Here is a 23490-nt window from a genome sequence, read left to right on the forward strand (position 1 = left end):
TTAGCAGTAGCCCAAACACCTTTAAGTCTAAACTGAAGAGTTTCCTCATGGCTCACTCCTTCTATTCTGTCGAGGAGCTCCTGGAAGAGCTAAAAAATTATGCAAATTCCAGTGTTACATTCTTGATTTTCTTTATTTAAACTAACGACTTGTCGCCTGAATATGTTTCTTATATTTCATTTCATCTGTTTCTACAATCGTGTTATAATTTCATGTATTGACTCGTTCCATGACCATGGAGACTTCTCCTGAATGTGGTCCCACGGAACAATAAATAAATACGAAGACACCACTATCACTCACTGAATTTCAACGAGGTCATGCAATACGGCTACGAAAGGCTGGATTATCCTTCTGCGATATTGCAGAAAGACTTGGTAGGAATGTAGCCAGTTACACGATTGCTGGCAGCCGTGGACACGAGAATCTACGATCGCAAGAAGACCAGCCTCCGGACGGCCACGTGGCACTACCGAGAGGGAACACCATCGTGTTTGCGTATTGCTGTGGCACATCGAACTGCATCTGCCGCTGCCATCTGAGCAGCAGTTGGCACCATAGTGACACAACGAAATGTTACAGATACGTTACTTCAAAGAGCAGCTCCGAACCAGGTGTCCTCTAGCGTGCATTCCACTGACCTCAAACCACCGCCCTTTGCGATTTCACCCCTGGAGCTTGGTCTCGTGGAAAGAGACCTCCGGTCAGCCCTACATCGCAAGGTCCGCGATGTCTGGAGCTCTGAATGGTCGGTCTTGACCACGCCAAATATGCTCTGCATGGTCAAGTCGTCCACGGCCGTATGGAACTCGTCCTTGAGGGGCACACGTAGGGACTCAGTTGTTCTCTGCCGTCTCCGAATTGGACATACGCGGTTGACCCACAGCTGTCTCCTTCGTCGCGAGAACCCGCCCAAGTGTCGTTGTGATGCAAGGCTGACAGTGATCCATCTTCTGATGGACTGCCCCCTTTTAGCCCCCTTGCGGCAGTCCTTCAATTTACCAGCTGCACTTCCTTTAATTCTAGGTGACTCAGTTTTACGATTTATACGTGCAGATGGATTTTATCACTCCCTCTAGTGTGGGCGCTCTCGCATGATCTCTCAGGCTACACCCACTCGAGCGACTTTCGTGACGTGGATACCAAAATAGTGTCTTTTATGGTAACAAGTTGTGTTGGTACCTCTATCAACGCTTTCCAGCTGGAGGTTCTTCGTTTGTAGTTGAGTGGTTGACCTTTTACCTGATCCATCAACCACTGTAGTCTGTTTTACTCTAGTCAACTATTTGCTCTGCTCCTTTTAAGTGTCCTCTGTTTTGTGTCATTGCGGTGTTCATTTTAGCTCTGTATCCCTTGGTGTTCCCTCCCTCTGGGTGCAAAGGTTACGCTTTTACTGTATAGGCCTTTTACAAGTACATCTGTTTGGAACAGGGGACTGATGACTTCGATGTTTAGCCCCCATCAAACCCCAAAACCAACCAACCTACCTTTGCGATTTCATTGGAGTCAAAGGAGAGCAATTGGAGGGCCGGGTGGAGATGTGATGAGAACTAATGATGCCTTTGTGCTGGTTGGGAGCGCCCAGTTGAGGGTCTGCAACCAACCTGCCTGGGCGCTGAACGCACTATACCTTTATCTGGAGTTACAGTCTGGGGTTCGATTTCGTATGAGTGCACGAGCACTCTCGTGGTTATCCCACGCACCCTACCCACAAATCTGTACGTCGATCTGGCGATTTCGACCTGTTCTGCTGCCATTCATGAACAACATTACAAGCTGTGTTTTACCAAAGGATAACGCTCGCCCCCATACCGCTGTTGTAACCCAACATGCTGTACAGTGTGTCGACATGTCGCCTTCGGTTACTCTGTCACCAGATTTGTATCCAATCGAGCACATATGGGACATCGTCGGGCGACAGCGCCAGCGTCACGGCAAACAGCATTAACCGTCCCTGTAATTACCGACCGCAATAAATAAACGCCGGCCGCGGTGGCCGTGCGGTTCTAGGCGCTCCAGTCCAGAGCCGCGCTGCTGCTACGGTCGCATGGGCATGGGTGTGTGTGATGTCCTTAGGTTAGTTAGGTTTAAGTAGTTCTAAGTTCTAGGGGACTGATGACCACAGCAGTTGAGTCCCATAGTGCTCAGAGCCATTTTTGAATAAATAAACTTACGATAATTAATGAACGCCCACTTATCTCTCTTCTTTTGCGCTTCACTTTCTTCGTTTGTAATTTTTCCGCGTTTTTCCTAAATCGCTCCAAATGGCCGGATGGTTTATTTGAAAAGGGCACGGTCGATTTCCTTCCCCTTCCTTTTGTAATCCGTCGATGGGATGTTAAACTTTGATCTTCCTCCCTTCATTCATTTCGTCAACTGTAATTAAACTGCGTCCGCACAGATTCGACAACGTGGGCACCCGTACTACCCGTACTGGTTACCATACCTTGCTTCCCTCACTAGCCAAGAGGTATGCCACAGGCGACTGAAAATTATTGTGCTTTCGAAAGAGCTACCGACACAGAAGTGTAGACAAGAGTTTTGATTGTTGTAAGCGTTCCTGTTAAAATGGGTGAGCGCAGCTGCATTCTGCGTAACGTCGCAAACAGTAACCAATTGAAACTTGATGACAGATTAATCTTGTGTACCGGACCGGGATTCGAACCTGGGACCCTTGCTTATCGCGGTTTAATTGCCGTGCCGACTGAGCTATCCAAGTACGACTTGCGACCCACCCTTAGAGTTTTATCTCCGCCAGTAGACTTAATTCCACTGTTATCGAGTACCATTTTTAAATTTAAAATTACCAGTCAATTAGGATCTTTGAATTATGAAAAATATGCTGTGCTGTTACTAGGGAATATTCAAATACCATGTTTGCAAAAAATAATTCAGATTCCTAATTTAGGGTTTCCTGTAGTTTAGGGTTTCCTTAGTTTAGGGTTTCCTGTAGTTTAGGGTTTCCTGTAGTTTAGGGTTTCCTGTAGTTTAGGGTTTCCCCTGGTTTTTGGGTTTCGTAATTACGAGTTGTAAATAGACACTAGAGCTTACAAAATAGTAACTTCACCTTTATTTGCACCAAATGTTTGTTTCAAAAGTAGAGGCTGCTGCATAGCTATCGGTTATTCTGTAGACGATTCAACCATAACAAGAAAAATGTTCAGTTTTCGTGCTTTTTTATACAGAAGTGACATATAAAAACTACACCAGTATCATCCTCGACACCTGAACGAAGCTCGTAACACCAGCGAGAGTATCTGTCACACTTAATCCTCGTCTCTTTAGAAGTATCAGTTGGTCATAATAAACGCATTCCTCGCCTCTTCACATGCAGATGATTCTTTCAACGTGGTTTCATAAACACGTCAATCAGACTTCCTCCCCATGATCCTGCTGCTTCGTGATTCTCTGGTTCTTACGAAGAGCTTTGTTTTGGTAACCCCAGATGTAGAAAGTCTATCAGATTCATCAAATCAGGCTCCTGCAGTAAGTTTTGTTGAAGGTGGTGTTTTCCCTGTAGTCTCGGTACTTGCTTGATTTCTCTATGTAGCCAGGAACTCCTTTTGTTAAGGAGAAAATGTCAACATTACTACTTCACCTGCTCTTGCTATTGGGTTTGGTGGTGGAAATACAGAAGGTGGCCTAGTTTCAACAGCAGAAAACACTGTTTCCTGCATTCCATGAACGGCAGACGACAGTGGCTCTGCTGTGGCTGCAGATTGCTGAGGATAAAACTCCATAGATGAAGAAACCGAGGGTTCACAAGCACTGATCCCACATTCTTTTAAACCATATTCAGCCACTTCCAAGCACAACCCAACAATGGCCCAACGTCTTTGTGCCTCAAAACTGCAAAGATGATATCTGGAATAAAATTCGTTCCATTTGTTTGTACAAACTGACGTCAAATTTCGGGTACACAAATAATGCACACTATTACTAGGGACCATCCTTTACTTCTACGAATGTTGTCTAGAAAGTAATGCACAGCATTATCTTTCACAGCTGTAAACAGTGCTACGAATGCGAAACGATACGTATGTATTATTTGAAGTGTCCTGAGTGAGCGCACCAAGTTCCCGTCCCTTCCGAGAGATAGCGTAGCTTCAGAACTGTTTCAAAATGGCGTCTGTAGGTAATGTACGTTCAAAGCTACGTACTATCATTGAATTTCTCAGTACAGAGGAAGAAACTGTGGGGAATATTCAGAAACACTTGTGCCAAGTCTATGGAGCATCTGGTGTCGACAGAAGTACAGTTAGTCGCTGGGCACGGAGGGTGAGGTAATCAGAAGGCGGTTCGGCGGAGCTCCACGATTTGCAGCGGTCCGGGAGACCATCCACGGCTAACACCTGACATGTTGCAGCGAGCTGATTGTCATTCGCGAGGACAGAAGCGTTAGGAGTTGGCGTTAGGCGCTGCCTCTGTCTTTCAGCAAAGGAAGTGTGGATGCAATTATCCGTACTCTTGGATATACAAATGCATGTGTACCGACAGGGCATACACACCCTTGTTTCGCGCTGGAGGAAGCCCATAGAACGGGATGGAGATAAAGTGGAAAAATAGGGTGTGTAGATACAGCACCATTCTTTCGTGTAATTTCTGAAGAAAAAAATGCGGTGCACTACTTTGTGGGCAACCCTCGTATTTAGACACAAGCTAACTCTTCAGTGAACTGTGGACGACTCGTTTTATCAATGAAATATGATGGAGCGTGTTTCAAGCTACTGTTTCGTATGAAATACTTGAGGAACGACTTCCATCTTAACTCTGTAGACAGGACAGGACAGGACAGGACAAGTGATCGGATAGATCTGCCGGGTAGAGAGTATGTGGCCGGAATAGGCAACGGTCCCACATCCGGCACACACTTTTAATCTACCAAGAAGTTCTCGTGAAACTCAACTAGCTCTTTATTCACATGAAGTGCTGAGTGCTATTCACAAGGGATTTCAGATAGATTCCGTATTTCTGGATTTTCGGAAGGCTTTTGACGCTGAACCACACAATCGGCTCGTAGTGAAACTGCTTGCTTACGGAATATCGTCTCAGTTATGTGACTGGATTTGTGATTTCCTGTCAGAAAGGTCACAGTTCGTTGTAATTGACGGAAAGTCGTCGAGTAAAACAAAGTGATTTCTTGGCGTTCCCCAAGGTTCCTTATCCATATTAACGATTTTGGAGACAATCTGAGCAGCCGTCTTCGGTTGTTTGCAGATGACGCTGTCGTTTATCGACTAACAAAGTCATCAGAGGATCAAAACAAACTGCAAAACGATTTAGAAGAAATATCGGAATGGTGCGAATAGTGGCAGTTGACCTTAAATAACGAAAAGTGTGAGGTCATCCACATGAGTGCTGAAAGGAACGCGTTAAACTTCGGTTACACGATAAATTAGTCTAATCTAAATGCCGTAAATTCAAGTAAATGCCTATGTATTACAATTACGAACAATTTAAATTGGAAAGAACACACAGAAAATGTTGCGGGGAAGGCTAACCAAAGACTGCATTTTATTGTCAGGACACTTAGAAAATGTAACAGACCTACTAAGGAGACTACCTACACTACGCTTGCCCGTCCTCTTTTAGAATACTGTTTCGCCGTGTGGGATCCTTACCAGATAGGACTGACTGGGTACATCAAAAAAGTTCAAAGATTGACAGCACGTTTTTTACTATCGCGAAATATGGGGGAGAGTGTCACAGAAATCATACAGGATTTGGAATTGACATGATTAAAAGAAAAGCGTTTTTCGTTGCGACGGAATCTTCTCACGAAGTTCCAATCACCAACTTTCTCCTCCGAATGCGAAAATATTTTATTGACACTGACCTATATAGGGAGGAACGATCGCTTCGATAAAATTAGAGAAATCAGAATGGCTCTGAGCACTATGGGACTCAACTGCTGTGGTCATAAGTCCCCTAGAACTTAGAACTACTTAAACCTAACTAACCTAAGGACAGCACACAACACCCAGCCATCACGAGGCAGAGAAAATCCCTGACCCCGCCGGGAATCGAACCCGGGAACCCGAGCGTGGGAAGCGAGAACGCTACCGCACGACCACGAGATGCGGGCTAGAGAAATCAGAGCTCGTACGGAAATATATAGGTGTTCATTCTTCCCGCGCGCTATACGAGATTGGAATAATAGAGAATTGTGAAGGTGGTTCGATGAACCCTCTGCCAGGCACTTAAATGTGATTTGCAGAGAATCCATGTAGATGTAAAAGTTCCTAACCGGCGAACTCTAGACTGCGGAATGAACAAATTCGTTCTGTGCGTCGTGTACAAAAGGTCAAATAATTAATGAAATGTAAATGTTTTGTATCACGCTTTTGTTCTTCACTGTAACGTTGATGTTAATTTGCAAGGACGTCATGCAGGATGATCTGGAAATCTTGTAGGCAGCTCACCGCTTGATTTTGATCAGTGCGGAAGCTAGGCTGCACCTGCTGTGGAACCCCGGATGCAGCTGCCTGGTAGTGGGCGGCCTGGTAGGGGGGGAGGGGAGAGGGGAAGGGTCTCACACACGACCCGCGGCTGCGCTTCGTCTAACAGTAAGTGGAACGCAGGCGTAATTGGCGTCCGTCGGCGAAGCCGTTCACACATATACGGTTTCACGGCCATTGGTGGCAACTCTAGCTGCTGACGCGGAACTGGCCGTCTGCGACACACACACACACACACACACACACACACACACACACACACACTACTGTGCGTGAGCGGGAGGTTGTGTTTCAGACGTTTGTGTTTTAGCAAGGACGCTGCCTCGCAATTTCACACACATTAAACAAATCTGCACATGGGACGCACACAAACAACGCATGGCTGTACAGAAGATAAGTGCGCAAGAAGGAGTTCAGTTTAATTAAAAGTAATCTGGAAGTAATTCATGTAAGAGTAACGATATAATTACATAGTTAAGAATGAAAACTAAGAGGTTAATAAAGTAATTAAAATACAGTAAAGAATAAGGCTCCACGAAGTGTGAAAAAAATTATGCGAATGCAGTCATGCGAGCGTTTCATATGGTGTTTCAAATACATTCATCGTATTTCACAAGAAAGAAAATGAAGATAAAAACTTGGTGAAATTTCAATTACGCATGGGATTAGAAATGGTTATTTTTTGTTTAATTTTCACAAGCACTTTCGGATTCCGCAAAGTGGATAACTTTTACATACACGCACAACAAACCTTGGGGAACTGTTTACAATTACATTTAGCGTTATACACTGAAGCGCTGAAGAAACTGGTATAGGCATGCGTATTGAAATACAGAGATACGTAAACATGCAGTATACCGCGCTGAGGTTGGCAACGCCTATATAAAACAAGTGTCTGGCGCAGCTGTTAGATTGGTTACTGCTGCTGCAATGACAGGTTATCAAGATTTCTGTGAGTTTGAACGTGGTATTACAGTCGCAGCACGGGCGTTGGGGGTTTGGGGGAGGGGGGTGGTAGATTTCGGGGGAAGAGACCAAACTGGGAGGTCATCGTCTCATCAGATTAGGGAAGGATGGGGAAGGAAGTCGGCCGTGCCCTTTCAAAGGAACCATCCCGGTATTTGCCTGAAGCTATTTAGGGAAGCGGGCGTTGGGACACAGCATCTCCGAGGTAGCGATGAAGTGGAGATTTTCCTGTACATCCATGTCACGAGTGTACCGTGAATATCAGGAACGCGGTACAACATAAAGTCTCCATCACTGCGGCCGGAAAAAGATCCTGCTAGAACGGAACCAACGACGACTGAAGATAATCGTTCAGCGTGACAGAAGTGCAACCTTTCCGCAAACTGTTGCAGATTTCAATGCTGAGCCATCATAAAGTGTCAGCATGCGTATCATTCAACAAAACATCATCGGTATGGGCGTTCGGAGCCGAAGGCCCACTTCTGTACCCTTGATGACTCCACGAAACAATGCTTTACGCCTCGCCCGTGCCCGTCAACACCGACATTTGACTGTCGATGACTGGAAACATGTTGCCTGGTCGGACGAGTCTCGTTTCAAATAGTATCCAGCGGACGGACGTAGACGGGCACGGAGACCATCTCATGTATCCATGGACCCTGCGTGTCAGCAGGGGCCTGTTCAAGCTGGTGGAGGCTCTGTGGTGGTGTGGGGCGTGTGCAGTTGGAGTGATATGGGACCCGTGATACGTCTGGATACGAGTCTGACAGGTGACACGTCCGAAAGCATGCTGTCTGATCACCTGCATCCATTCGTGTCCATTGTGCATTCCGACGGACCTGGACAATCCGAGCAGGGCAGTGCGACACCGCTCAAGTCCAGAATTGCTACAGAGTAGCTCCAGGAACACTCTTCTGAGTTCCGCTGGCTACAAGACTACCCAGACACGATCATTATTGAGCATATCTGGGATGCCTCGCTCCGTGCTGTTCAGAAGACATCGCCCCCTCGTACTCATACGGATTTATGGACAGTCCTGCAGGATTCTTGGTGTCAGTTCCCTCGAGCACTGCTTCAGACATTAGTCGGTTCATGCCATGTCGTGTTGGGGCACTTGCGCGTGCTCGCAAGGACCCTACACGATATTAGGCAAGCCGGCCGGAGTGGCCGAGCGGTTCTAGGCGCTACAGTCTGGACCGCGCGACCGTACGGTCGCAGGTTCGAATCCTGCCTCGGGCATGAGTGTGTGTGATGTCCTTAGGTTAGTTAGGTTTAAGTAGTTCTAAGTTCTAGGGGACTGACGACCTCAGAAGTTAAGTCTCATAGTGCTCAGAGCCATTTGAACCATTTTATGATATTAGGCAGGTGCCATGACTTACGTCAGAGGTATAGAATTATATGGCTGCCGGATAACAGTTTTTCACCATCTACAGCGACGCAAATGGAGCTGTGTACTCCTTTGCGGGAAGACTAACAGTTCGTCAAAGTTTACTTTCTTTATTCTCATCTCACGATAACAGCATTAAAAAAGTAGCGGATTAGTTATCCAGTTTCCTTGGCCGTTCCAAAGTAGTTTTCGCGTGCGATGTGAGTTTTTAATTAAGAACCGTTTTGAAATAAAACAAGTAGAACTTCCTTACAAGGGAACCTCCCCATCGCACCACCCTCAGATTTAGTTATAAGTTGGCACAGTGGATAGGCCTTGAAAAACTGAACACAAATCAATCGAGAAAACAGGAAGAAGTTGTGTGGAACTATGAAAAAAATAAGCGAAATATACAACCTGAGTAGTCCATGCGCAAGATAGGCAACATCAATGACAGTATGAGCTCAGGTGCGTCGTGGTCCCGTGATTAGCGTGAGCAGCTGCGGAACGAGAGGTCCTTGGTTCAAGTCTTCCCTCGAGTGAAAATTTTACTTTCTTTATTTTCGCAAATTTATGATCTGCCCGTTCGTTCATTGACGTCTGTGTTCACTGTAATAAGTTTGGTGTCTGTGTTTTGCGACCGCACCGCAAAACCGTGCGAATAGCAGACGAAAGGACAGGCCTCTCCAATGCCTCTCTACTAATCGCATGGTTTTGCGGTGCGGTTGCAAAACACACACTAAACTTATTACAGTGAACACAGACGTCAATGAACGAACGGACTGATCATAACTTTGCGAAAATAAAGTAAAATTTTCACTCGAGGGAAGACTTGATCCAAGGACCTCTCGTTCCGCAGCTGCTCACGCCAACCACGGGACCACGGCGCTCCTGCGCGCACGCTGTCCTTAATATTGCCTATCTTGCACATGAACTACTCAGTTTGTATATTTTGCTTATTTTTTCATAGTTCCACACAACTTCTTCCTGTTTTCTCGATTGATCTGTGTTCAGTTTTTCAAGGCCTATCCACTGTGCCAACTTATAACTAAATCTGAGGGGGTGCGATGGGGAGGTTCCCTTGTTAGCAATTCTGTTTTTACTTGAAAACTTGTATTTATATCTTCATTTCTCCATAATCGCCACCAGTATTAAGGGCCGTATCGTATAGTACAACCAGCTTCTGAATACAGTTCTCGTCGAAATTTGTCGCCCGATTTTTAGTCAACATACGCATAAAACAGTGTTCCTGACAGTCGAGAAAACTCATCGGATATCGTCGGAATTGTAAAGTCTCTCTTTCATCAATTTTTCTGCAGCAAATCGTCAGTTGAAAGCTCTCACCCATTTCCATACCGTTCCATCGCGTACAATGTTTTCTCCATATACTTCCGCCCATTTGCCAATGGGTTTCAACCGCTTCCACGCCTTTAGCACTAGGATGCGAATCACTGCGCGTATTTCACATTCGGCGGGATTCTGAAACGGAGGACGTATTCCAAATAGTCGCAACCGTAAACACGCCGAATATTGGTGGGAATCGCGGAGAAAAGTACAGGGTTTAGTGTAAAAATAAAACTGCTAAGAAAAGTATGATTGTTTCATTTTTGTTTCAAAACGGCTGTTACTTAAAAAACACGCGCTGTGGCAGATGTTTAATGTACCGTCCGTGCACACACAGGAAACATAATGACCATAATCAGAATCGTCCATATTTTTGCATGTCTAGATTCACTGCGTCTGCTGGTGTCACACTGCGGCGTCGCATTTCATCCAAACTCGTTGGAAGGGGAGGCATAGACACAGCGTGCTACCACCCCTTTTCCCATAACCCCTCCCCTCCCTACCCCCGCACCACATTGTGGTCGGGCTACACTGCTGCCAATCTACATCTACATCTACATGACTACTCTGCAATTCACATTTAAGTGCTTGGAGAGGGTTCGTCGAACCACAATCATACTAGCTCTCTACCATTCCACTCCCGAACAGCGCGCGGGAAAAACGAACACCTAAACCTTTCTGTTCGAGCTCTGATTTCTCTTATTTTATTTAGATGATCATTCCTACCTATGTAGGTTGGGCTCAACAAAATATTTTCGCATTCGGAAGAGAAAGTTGGTGACTGAAATTTCGTAAATAGATCTCGCCGCGACGAAAGAAGTCTTTGCTTTAATGACTTCCATCCCAACTCGCGTATCATATCTGCCACACTCTCTCCCCTACTACGTGATAATACAAAAAGAGCTGCCCTTTTTTGCACCCTTTCGATGTCCTCCGTCAATCCCATCTGGTAACGACCCCACACCGCGCAGCAATATTCTAACAGAGGACGAACGAGTGTAGTGTAAGCTGTCTCTTTAGTGAACTTGTTGCATCTTGTAAGTGTCCTGCCAATGAAACGCAACCTTTGCCTCGCCTTCCCCACAATATTATCGATGTGGTCTTTCCAACTGAAGTTGTTCGTAATTTTAACACCCAGGTACTTAGTTGAATTGACAGCCTTGAGAACTGTACTATTTATCGAATTTCAACGGATTTCCTTTGGAACTCATGTGGATCACCTCACACTTTTCGTTATTTAGCGTCAACTGCCACCTGCCACACCATACAGCAATCTTTTCTAAATCGCTTTGCAACTGATACTGGTCTTCGGATGACCTTACTAGACGGTAAATTACAGCATCATCTGCGAACAACATAAGAGAACTGCTCAGATTGTCACCCAGTTCATTTATATAGATCAGGAACAGCAGAGGTCCCAGGACGCTTCCCTGGGGAACACCTGATATCACTTCAGTTTTACTCGATGATTTGCCGTCTATTACTACGAACTACGACCTTCCTGACAGGAAATCACGAATCCAGTCGCACAACTGAGACGATACCCCATAGGCCCGCAGCTTTATTAGAAGTCGCTTGTGAGGAACTGTGTCAAAAGCTTTCCGGAAATCTAGAAATACGGAATCAACTTGAGATCCCCTGTCGATAGCGGCCATTACTTCGTGCGAATAAAGAGCTACCTGCGTTGCACAAGAACGATGTTTTCTGAAACCATGCTGATTACGTATCAATAGATCGTTCCCTTCGAGGTGATTCATAATGTTTGAATACAGTATATGCTCCAAAACCCTACTGCAAACAGACGTCAATGATATAGGTCTGTAGTTCGATGGATTACTCCTACTATCCTTCTTAAACACTGGTGCGACCTGCGCGATTTTCCAGTCTGTAGGTACAGATCTATCGGTGAGCGAGCGGTTGTATATGAGTGGAAAGGAACCTAATCGGTATACAATCTGGACCTGAAGACTTGCCCGTATCAAGCTATTTGAGTTGCTTCGCAACCCCTAAGGTATCTGCTTCTAAGAAACTCATGCTAGCAGCTGTTCGTGTTTCAAATTCTGGAATATTCCATTCATCTTCCCTGGTGAAGGAATTTCGGAAAACTGCGTTCAATAACTCCGCTTTAGCGGCACAGTCGTCGGTAAAAGTACCATCGGCACTGCGCAGCGAAGCTATCGACGAGGCATCTCATTGCTAACGAATAATGTTACACGTAGGTGCCAGCTCGCCAGCTCTGAACTATTCAGTTGCCGTCTTATCGCCAGCTCGACTTGATGGGACTCGGGCAGTGAAAACGACCGGATTTGCCAGATCCCTACCTTCAACCACTTTTAGCGGCAACTTACACCTGATGTCAAGGCAAGCTTTTAGGTTTGATGCGTATACTAAAATTTACTCTTAGGTTCGGTCTTCATCAACGTAGAAGATGGTGCCGAGAAACTGATGGAAACTCTTCGAAATACTCTGTAGCATTTATCGGTTTCTACTCACCCATCAATTAATTTAAGGCTAGTAATCCCGTCAGCGCCGAGAGCGATACAGCCGAAGGTCAGGTTAGGAAGGGTGGAGGAGAAATTGAGACGTTTCCTTTATAGTAGATCCATCCCGCCATTTGATGTTAGTTCGTGACAATTTTGCGGAGTGACACTTGGGCGGAGATTGAATCTGTTGACCTTTCTGCGGAGCCCATGACACATCAGTTACTTCTCCGCTTTTACATTGATTTCATTCTCCAACTCGCAGGCAAACTGTTACATTCCAGTCAAAGCTAGACCTCGGGCTAAGCTACAGATCAGGCTGTGACCACAGCCACATGCGAAAAGCCGCTTACCCTAGCAAGAACCTCAGTCTCCACAGAAATCTCTCTCGACAGAAGTATCGCTTCGCACGAGTGTTTGTTACCCGTCACTACATATTTGGTCTTTTTTGAAACTAAAATGTATTCGAACTGGCCATGAACAATTCCCATATTTTATATAAAATCACAAATTCCCATTATAAAGTAGAGAAAATTAAATAAAAGAATTAAGAGCCAATGGAATGGAGTATTATATGGAAAGTAGCAAAAGGGCTTCGTTCAAAGAATTAGTAATGGATGTCCCTTCTGTGTTTCACAAGTACTGTATAAACCCAACACACGTGTAGTACACACACACACACACACACACACACACACACACACACAGACAGACAGACAGACAGACAGACAGACAGACAGAGAGAGAGAGAGAGAGAGAGAGAGAGAGCTACGAGGCATGTTTTTTTTAAAGTAAGTACCGTTTTGAAATTAAAAAAAGACGTCGTAAGACATCTCAATTTTATTTTTACATGAAAGCCTGTACCTTAATCTACTTTTCTACATAATTTCCGTTAATATTGAGGCACTTGTCATAACGTTGTACCAGTTTTTGAATACCCTCCTCATAGAAGTCTGCCGCCTGACTTGTTAACCACTGCATCACCACTGTTTTGACTTCGTCATCGTCTTGAAGACGCTGACCACCCAGGTGTTTCTTCAAGATGAAACATGGGTGGCCTACGTCACACGAGAATCAAAGCAACAGTAGTCCATGGAACGACGGCATTCAGATTCACCAAGAAATGTGAAGTTTAAGCAAACAATTTCTGCCCGGAAAATCATGTGCACAGTTTTTTGGGACAGAAAAGGAGTACTGCTTGTGGAATTTCTGCCTCGTAACGATACAATCAATGCAGCAGCTTACTGTAAGACATTGCACAGTCTGCGCCGTTCAGTTCAGAACAAAAGACGTGGAAAGTTGAGCAAGGGCATCGTTTTGCTGCCCGTCCGCATGTGACGAATCAGACCAAAGATCTCATCACATCTTTTCGATGGGAAACTCTATATCATCCTCCGTACAGCCCCGATCTTGCGCCCAGTGACTACCATCTGTTCCTGCACCTGAAGAAACACCTGAGCGGTCAGCGTCTTCAAGACGATGGCGAAGTCAAAACAGTGGTGATGCAGTGGCTAACAAGTCAGGCGGCAGACTTCTATGAGGAGGGTATTCAAAAATTGGTACAACGTTGTGACAAGTGCCTCAATATTAACGGAAATTATGTAGAAAAGTAGATTGAGGTACAGGCTTTCATGTAAAAATAAAATTAGTGAGATATCTTAGCACGCCTTTTTTTAATTTCAAAACTGTACTTACTTAAAAAACGCGCCTCGTATTTAGGCAGCACGGTATCCAGCTGGGCAGAGTGCAGAGCGCCGCTATGGAGACGCGCCTCCGCGCGGCAAGAAGAGCCGCGGGCGTTTTTTACTCGTGCAGGCGGCACGCGCGTCCCGCATTCTGCTGGGAGAAAGCCAGGCGCGGACAGCGGTCGCTGCCGCGCTGGCCAGTTAGCGGGCTTTCTTCCCGGCGCCTATTGATTGCAGCCCTGAGGACCAGCGTCTCTCGTCTCCGCCGCAGCCGCCATCGACGCGTCGCCTTCTCTTCCTTGTTTGTCGACAGAGCTAAACTTTCCCTGCTGCTCCTGCGTAGTAGCGATGTCTCCCCTGCGTGCGAGTGCAATGGCGCTCGAGGCGAGATTGGCCACTTCGAAACCCGGCCGAGCGCTCCTTTCGTCTGCTCTTCGGGAACTTATATGGCGTCGAATGAAATGACCCTGCGGACGGAACTCACTCGCTCTTGGTGATGTGCGGCGCGCGAGAGGGCTGACGCGACGTATACTGGTTGTCGTATTTACTCGGAAACGCTCGTTGGCGGACCCGGACTAATTTTCAGCACTGCCGCAGTATCCGGTGTCTTCAACCATGGGACGCCAACCTCGCTTTGACCCGCGAGACTTTTCAGTACTCCAGTATGGAAGTGAGCAGTACCTTCCAACTAACTTGTCTACGTTCTGCTCCTGATTCTGAGTAGTCTCAAAGGCGTAAATGTTAAATAACTTCGTGGAGCGGTTTGGGGATTGCGGAATCGAAGAGTCGGGCGGAAGCCCTCGTGGGGTTGAGGTGGCAAGTGACGGGGTGGAGGAGGCATTTTATATTAGAGCGGCTCAGCCGCCAAATTGGAAAGGTTTTTCCCTTCGCGTAGTCTGAGAACTGTGTGGGGAAGTGTACATCTTAAGTATGACTACATGTGTTGGAGGTGGTCAGAGAAGGGAGAGGGTGAACCCCGGTGCCGGCACGTACCCTGTTCCTCTCGAAGAGTAACGAAGGTCCGCCAAGCCTGACGTCCACATCCGACGGGCGGATCACCATCAGCCCCACTTCATGAGGCACTGTAGAGAGGTTTGGAATTTGATCCAGGACGTTGATGTGAATACAACGGATCAGGGACTTTACGCAGCCATTCCTCCTGTCCCCTGTGCCGTAAAGGCAAAGGGAAAATTGTCAATACCACGTGGCGTAGCTGGACACCCATCCATGTACTGGCCGTGCCCGGTGATGCGTAGCTCTGGTGATCTGCCGGGGGCTGGTGTACTCATCTTATCACGGCCTTTGACAGAACTGGACTTCATGTTCAACTAAACTTCACCAAGTCCGTCCGCAGATCGTGGTCTAGCGGCCAGCGTTGCTGCCTCTGGATCACGGGGTCCCGGGTTCGATTCCCGGCCGGGTTGGGGGTTTTTCTCTGCCCACGGGCTGGGTGTTTGTGTTATCATCATCATCATCATCATCATCATCATCATCATCGTTTGTGACAGTGACTAGATTGGATTGTGCAAAAACTGGACTGTGTAAAAATTTGGACTTTGACGGGCGCCGATGACCACACAGTTGAGTGCTCCACAAATTAAATATCGTCGTTCACCAAGTATGCTTCGTTCACTGGGCGCAAGATCGGGGCTCTACAGAGGATGATCTAAAGTTTACCATCGAAAAGATGTGATTTGCCACATGCGGACGGGCATTGTCTTGCAGCAAAACGATGCCCTTCCTCAACTTCCATGGACTGTTCCTTTGATTCTGGTGTGACGTAGACCACCCATGTTTCATCGCCCGTAACAATTTGGCTTAAGAAATCATCATCGTCGTTGTGGTACCGCTCAAGGAAAGTCAATGCACTGTTTTGTTTGGTTTTGTGCACATCCGTCAACATTTTCGGTACCCAACGTGCGCACAATTTTCGGTAATTCAAGTTCTCGGCCACAATGCCATACAAAACACTACGAGAAACATTAGGAAAGTCATCCCGCAAGGAGGAAATCGTAAAGCGTCTGTTTTCTCTCACCTTATTGTCCACTTCCTACACCAAACTTTCATTAACGGCCGAAGGAAGCCCACTCCGTTGTTCATCATGCACATTTGTGCAGCCATCTTTAAATGCTCTCACCCACTTTCTTACCGTTTAATCAATCATAATGTTTTCTCCGTAAACTGTACAGATCTCACGATGAATATCGATTGCCTTTAGCACTAAGAAATCTTATAACAGCCCGTACTTCACAGTCTGCGGGACTCACGATTATCGGAGGCATCTTAAACACTCAGTACACAACGTAAACAAGAAAGAATCAGACTGTAATGGCGTCAGCGCGTAGATTAAAGTACAGGCTCTCATGTAAAAATAAAATTGAGAAATCTTAGCACGTCTTTTATTAATTTGAAAACGGTACTTACTTAAAAAACAAGCCTCGTATTATGAGCAACATGGACGTGACAAGATGATAGACCATATAGTTGATAAAGGCGTAACTATTCTTTGGAATTAAGAGGATTTGTTTCTTCGGCACATTCCAAATTGCATGTTTTACAAATAAAAGGCAAAAGGTACTATTTTCGATTTTTCTCGTAAACTGCGTCTACAGGCCTTAGCGACCCCATCGGTACGGACCGCCCGCTGCCAGTGATGTCACTGGGTGATACACGCAGTGATGTGGGGCCAGCTCACAGCTCTCGCCACAGTCATTCGTCAGTTTTCGTCACGTGGTGCCGTCGCTACTCGGTTAACTAGCTCACTCAGCTTCGGAGGCGGACTTTTAGGATTTAGTGAAACCGGAAAATAGTTGCAATGGACGGGGCATCCGAGTCAAGTGTAAAGTTACGCCCTGTAGTGAAGTCTAACCACTGGAAGGTGCAGAGGTCGTTAGCGTAGATTCGACGCATCGTGGACTGCTTGCAGACCGTGTTTGCAGACGATCTCTGACGACGAAATGGACGCTGCCTGTTAAGATGCGCTCAGCGATAGCTGCGAATCGGTTCCCATGTTGCCTGGACATTGTCGCCTGTGATCGATGGCGATGGCCTCTCTACCCGATCACCATCAACCGCCTTTGTCAAATTGTTGGCACCATTTCACTGCTGCTTGACCCGATATTGTATTTGATCCATTTACCGCCAGAATTTGACGGTGAATCTGTGAGCAGACGTTTACTAAGAACACTCGCGCTGTGCTTCGTCTAACATCACTTCGTCCACCTGGGCTAATACCTTTTTGGGTATGACCAGATTCTAGTGCTCATCTTCTACCCTAAAGTATCTAAATTTGGACAAAGTGAAGAAGGCGTAGCTGATGTAATTGTACTTAGCTTTTTGATGTTGTCGAAGTTCTGACAATGTCTCTGAGGCTGCTGCAGTTTCTTGTGCAAGCTTGTACAAATAGATTCTTCTAGTAGGTTTAAGTTGACGTTTGCCTCAGACTAAAGGCTCTTCGCCATGATATTATTTTCCGTCAGATCGTTTACTTGTAGATTCTGATACACTTTCACAACTGATTACAATATTCACATATATTAGTGATGGCAACAGATTACAGCCGGCCGAGGTGGCCGAGCGTTTCTAGGCGCTACAGTCTAGAACTGGGCGACCGCTACGGTCGTAGGTTCGAATCCTGCCTTGGGCATGGGTGTGTGTGATGCCCGTAGGTTAGTTAGGTTTAAGTAGTTCTAAGTTCTAGGGGACTGGTGACCTCAGAAGTTAAGTCCCATAGTGCTCAGAGCCATTTGAACCATTTGAACAGATTATAGACCGACCCTTTAACACACATCCGCTTTCGTGCATTCCTGACAACCAAGCGCTTCGTATACATTGATGTGTCAGATATCTCGTAAAACCTCCTGGAGTTGTTATTCTGGTTTTTGTTTACACGTTTTTGACACAGGTTAGTACCATTACAAAAATTAGAAAAATGTGGAAGATATACGTTGACAATAACGCTTACTTTAACTATTGGTAATTCTTTATGGGAAGTTAATGTTTATGATGTGCTGAGAACGGTATACGTAATTTGATTTGGGCGTGTTTTCCACCGTCATTGTCAAACAGGTGTTCTGCAGTTCGGTTTTTCCCAGGAATATGTTACTTCAGTTTTTTGTTCCCTATCAGGATTTACAAATAATAAGTAATTTTGGTGTGAACAATTTTGAGAATCGACTATGTTTTTTAATTCAAAATTACGACGCAATTTTCATATTTAAAATTTGGGTATTTTCTATTTGCGATAGAACCGTCAAAAACGAGGAAGCATTTCAGTGCCTCTGTCTCCTAAGTTTTCGCATGAGACACGAGGTTCCACAAGAAGATTTAATTAATAATTTAACAATATTGAACAGTTTCGTCTCTCGGTTTGTTACTGAAATTTCTGTGATGTTAGTGCTCACAGGTTTGTTTACATGTAATATACATTTTTTCCTGTTCCAATAATTAATCTGCAATATATATGTTGTCTGGAGAACTTACAGGATGTCTACAGTTCTTATCTGTCGAACTAGAAAGTTTTACTAAATATAGCGATACTATATCCATAATGTTACATGCGTACTTCAGCTGTGCAGTACGTTTCCAGTTTCCGCGTCATTTCGCTTCCACTTGTGTGGCACATGTCATCCATACCGCAGCATGAAACCCGGAACATGTACTCTCTTCTGATGATCCTCCACTCTTGTTACGCAATCGTCTCAGCCATGGTCGGAATTCTTAATTTAGTTTTTGATGTCTTTTTCGTATGTCATGGCTCCACGACCATTTGCCGCCTCAACCCCACGAGGACTTCCGCCCGACTCCTCGATTTCGCGATCTACAAACCGCTCCACGAAGTTATTTAACATTCAGTCCTGTGAGCCACTCAGAATCAGGAGCAGAATCTCGACGTTTTAGCTCTAAGGTTTAGCTCACTTCCACGGCGGCTTTACGAAGCTTCTTTCCAACGAGAGCTGGAAAACACTGGCTGTCGTGGGAAAATTACGCGCCCCCGAAATCAGACTAGTGTGCCCAGACAATATTTTTATTTTTTTATTTTTTATTTATTTCTCAAGTAAAGACCTGATGACTGTTGTCATTTTGCAAATGGATAAAATAAAAAACAATAAATAAAAAATGTGAAAAAGTACAAATGTATATATACAATTTTGTGGATGTATTTTAAATTAAAGTTAAAAGTGTATTAAATGGAAGAACAAGAGATGGCAATTTTAGGTATATGATGTGAGAGTTCTTCCCTTTATATCTTGTATGTGCATGGTTACGTCGGTTAAAGTGTTGTCTTGACACGGTAATACTTGATTCAGTGTATTAATTAGTTATGTTACAACTTCAGGTAACAATGGATACGGGGAGTTGATTTGAAACGTCATAATCAGCTGCATCAGTTGCGAGGGCTCGGTAAAACTTCGAGCCAGTCACACCTGATGTAGCGAAAGAAGAAGAAATGTCACATCTTCAGATAGTGTTACATGCAACGAAATGGCATACGAACCAACTACATAGTGTTTTAGATTTTCAGATTGATTCGAATCGGTGTTCGAGAACCTTAGCTTACTTTTGCTATGTTTGTATATTTGTCTCGTCTTCACTTCCTGTGTGTGATACAGCATCCGAGTCAGTGTCTTGTTTGTATCTGTTTCGTTCAGTATGTACTGCTGATCTTTCAGATGGCGAGCTTGGAAGAGCAGACTTTATGTGTATTAAAAAGACTTCCCGCATTTCTAGCGATGATTGCTATTCTATTAAATGACACATGTATCATTGCCAAGTGGGATGAGAAATTTTGTGGTTTTTTAAAAATTCTGCTTCCCACTTTGTGGGATATTAATTTGACATTTTTCTGATGGTTTTTACTGCTACCAATCAGGATTTCCTCAATCTTTCCGATTTTTTCTGTTTCGGGATATTTTGTTTTCCGTGAATGTGGAACGGTGTAGATGAAAGAAGAAAAATATTTCTAGTTACTAACTCTTCGAGGATCTTGGGTTTTTTCATGAGGATGATATAATTTCTGAGCGTTGATCGAAATGGTGAAATTCATAGAAAAACTTCATAATGTAGTTTCAAGCTCTATTCCAGTGCTTGTAGAAAATGATTATGAAGTAAAGCTGAGTTCGCCTTCGTGCAAGAACACAGTGTCTGTATTGTTTAATTCCGGAACATGTTTGTCCACCGCTGTAGTTCCTTGAGTAAGTTTATTTTTTCCTGAAATATAGGTACAGATTTTGTCTAGGCTGCGAATACGTCAAAATCAGATTTTTTCCTAGTTTGACCCTCTGCTGCAACTGTGTGCCTCGTGATGACTGGGTGTTGTGTGATGTCCTTAGGTTAGTTAGGTTCAAGTAGTTCTAAGTTCTAGGGGACTGATGACCATAGATGTTAAGCCCCATAGTGCACAGAGCCTTTTTTTTTTTTTTTTTTTTTTTTTTTTTTTTTTTTTTTTTTTTTTTGCTGCAACTGGTACCGGGTTCCGGGACAGCGTTTCAGTAATGTAGTAGTGTGCTTCAAACAATTTTTACGTTGTGTGTGTCTTGTGGATGCCAACAGAAATGCCACAAGTCCATATTGACACAGCATGTCCCCTGCAAGACAGCAATGTTAGTATAAGACCAGAACTGCCCTTAACGTTTGGCGACAGGAAGGATATCCTGTTATACTGTACCATTAATAACACCAAATCCAGAATAACGTAACGACTCCATGAAGACCAGGAAAAGGAAGATAGTAGTAGTGCGTGATACATACATAAGACACAAACAAAATGAAAGCGTGTAGGTCCAGAGGTCTTTCCAAGTGTCTGATGTCTGTATATAGACTCCAGCGACGAATGAAAACTTCTACCAAGGTCGGGATTCGAACCCGGGCCTCCTACTCACTAGGCAGATGCACTGACCACTACGCCACCCTGGCTTAGTGGCTTCGCACAACTGCACAACTATCCTAGCACAGCTTCCTCCTCAATTCAAATTCCCAGTTCTAATAAAAAAATAAAGACGGTTCAAATTACGAGAGTCGAAACGTGGATCCTGAGGCGACAGGAGTTTGCAGATGCAAGTAAACAGAATTCGTTGATGAAAGTTCGGACGCATTGATGCTAGCCTTGGAAAGGCGCGCGAGAGTAAATAGTTCAAATGGTTCTGAGCACTATGGGACTTAACTTCTGAGGTCATCAGTCCCCTAGAACTTAGAACTACTTAAACCTAACTAACCTAAGGACATCACAAACATCCATGCCCGAGGCAGGATTCGAACCTGCGACCGTAGCGGTCGCGCGGTTCCAGATACAGCGCCTAGAACCGCTCGGCTGGCGAATAAATAGTATTCATCGTATGTTAGCGAGTACTTCTGAGATCCTTAAGTCTGTTACTTCACGCTCGAAATAAAGACGAACCAGAGGGGTTGTGACCACTTTCACGGGCAGGCTGTCCATTTTTGTACCACAGCAATTGAACATTTAACTGATACGATTGTTTGGTCTGACGATGCAATATCGAAATAGAATAGAGCTGTCAGCCGCGAGAACTGTGTGCAGTGGACCAGCGCAAATCCGCGCATTGTGGCAGAGCAAGTAGTTAATCTTCCTGGTGTGACAACGAGGTTCGGCGTGTGTGCGTCACAGGAGTTATTGGTCCATTATTCTCTGACCGAAGCGTGGCTTGCGAGCAGCGCAGTAGTTCGTTCCCCCTCTACATCCAGCCAGCCTGGGTAGTAGACACACTAACCGAGCGAGGTGACGCAGTGGTTAGCACATTGGACTCGTATTCCGAAGGACGGCGGTTCGAATCCGCGTCCGGCCGCCCTGATTCAGGTTTTCCGTAATTTTCATAAATCGCTCCAGGCAAATTCCATGGTTGATTCGGAAGGGCACGGCCGATTTTCTTCTCCATCTTTGAAACATTCACAGTTTGTGCTCAGTCTCTAACGACCTGGATGTCGACCGAAAGTTATTTTTTTAACACTAGTTTGCAGGGTACGGGAAGGTATTGTCTTTCAGCGACTCTAGGAGGATACATGAGGGCTTACAAGAAACTTCTAGCCGGTGTGATTAAAGTCAGCTTACTCTAAAAGTTAATGCAGATGAGTAGGGAAAAAACCTGTTTTTCGATGTTAGAGTACAGTGTTAGTGGTGTGGTGGTTGACACAGTGGTATCGATTTTTATCCAGGCGATATGAAATGGAACAAACACGTAGGGAAGGCGAATGGTCGATTTCGGTTTATTGGGAGAATTATAGGGAAGTGTAGTCCATGTATAAAGGGAGACCATAAACAGAACACAGGTGCTACCCGTTCTTCAGTATTATCGGAGTATTTGGGACCCCCTCCAGGTCTGACGAAAGTCAGACTTCGAAGCAATTCAGAGGCGTGTTGTTGGGTTAGGTTCGTTACCGATAGGTCCGAACAACACGCGAGTATCACAAAACTAACTTTTCATAACTGGTATTCAGTCATGTAAAATTTTTTGAAAGACATCATGTTAACGCCAGTGACTGTTAAATTTTTTATTTCCACTACCCTAACTGACATTTTTATAAACACATTAGAAACTATATTTTTTACAGGATTCCAACAGAAAAAGATAAAATTCAATACTACAAGAGATATGTAGATGATATATTCGTAATTTTTGAAGGCTGTATACATGATTTAAACATAATGCAAACCAACTAAACGGCCTACATCCAAACATAAAGTTTACAAAAGAAATACAAAATAACAGAAGTATAAATTTCTTAGATCTCCAAATCTCGAACGTAAATTGCCAACACAAATTTGGAATCTTCCGAAAACCCTCGACAACAGACTGTATTGTAAGTAATGACTCCTGCCATCCAAAACAACGTACGCAAGCCTACTTCAACTGTGTGATACGAAATACAAAAAGAACTAGCGATATTACAAAAAGTGGCTGTTAACAACGGATTCGAAGCCAAAATAGTCAAGGATCTATATGAACGTAAAGTTAAAAGAGGAAATACAGGCCTAAATAGCGAAATTACATTAGAAAGAGAGTACAATTCGCGCAAAATGAATAAGTATGCTACTTTACCATACGTAGACACAGTATCAGATAAAATTGCGCAGGCTTTTAAGAAAACCCCTGTTAAAATCAGTTTCCACACCAATAACACCTTAACTTAAAGACTAATACACAACTACAGTAAAACTAACCAATTTACAAAATCTG

At 44.6% G+C, this 23490-nt stretch overlaps 1 protein-coding gene and 1 non-coding gene across 2 annotated transcripts in view; one reads left to right on the plus strand and one right to left on the minus strand.

Annotated features, from left to right (window-relative positions):
- Positions 1–23490, plus strand: part of LOC126251657 (lysophosphatidylcholine acyltransferase) — a 735574-nt gene that overhangs the window by 198767 nt on the left and 513317 nt on the right. The window lies entirely within an intron of this gene.
- On the minus strand, positions 21143–21214 carry Trnat-agu (transfer RNA threonine (anticodon AGU)). Its single transcript has one exon. It is a non-coding gene; the product is annotated as a tRNA-Thr (tRNA).

The sequence above is a fragment of the Schistocerca nitens genome, chromosome 4 (genome assembly GCF_023898315.1).
Source record: "Schistocerca nitens isolate TAMUIC-IGC-003100 chromosome 4, iqSchNite1.1, whole genome shotgun sequence".
NCBI lineage: Eukaryota > Metazoa > Arthropoda > Insecta > Orthoptera > Acrididae > Schistocerca > Schistocerca nitens.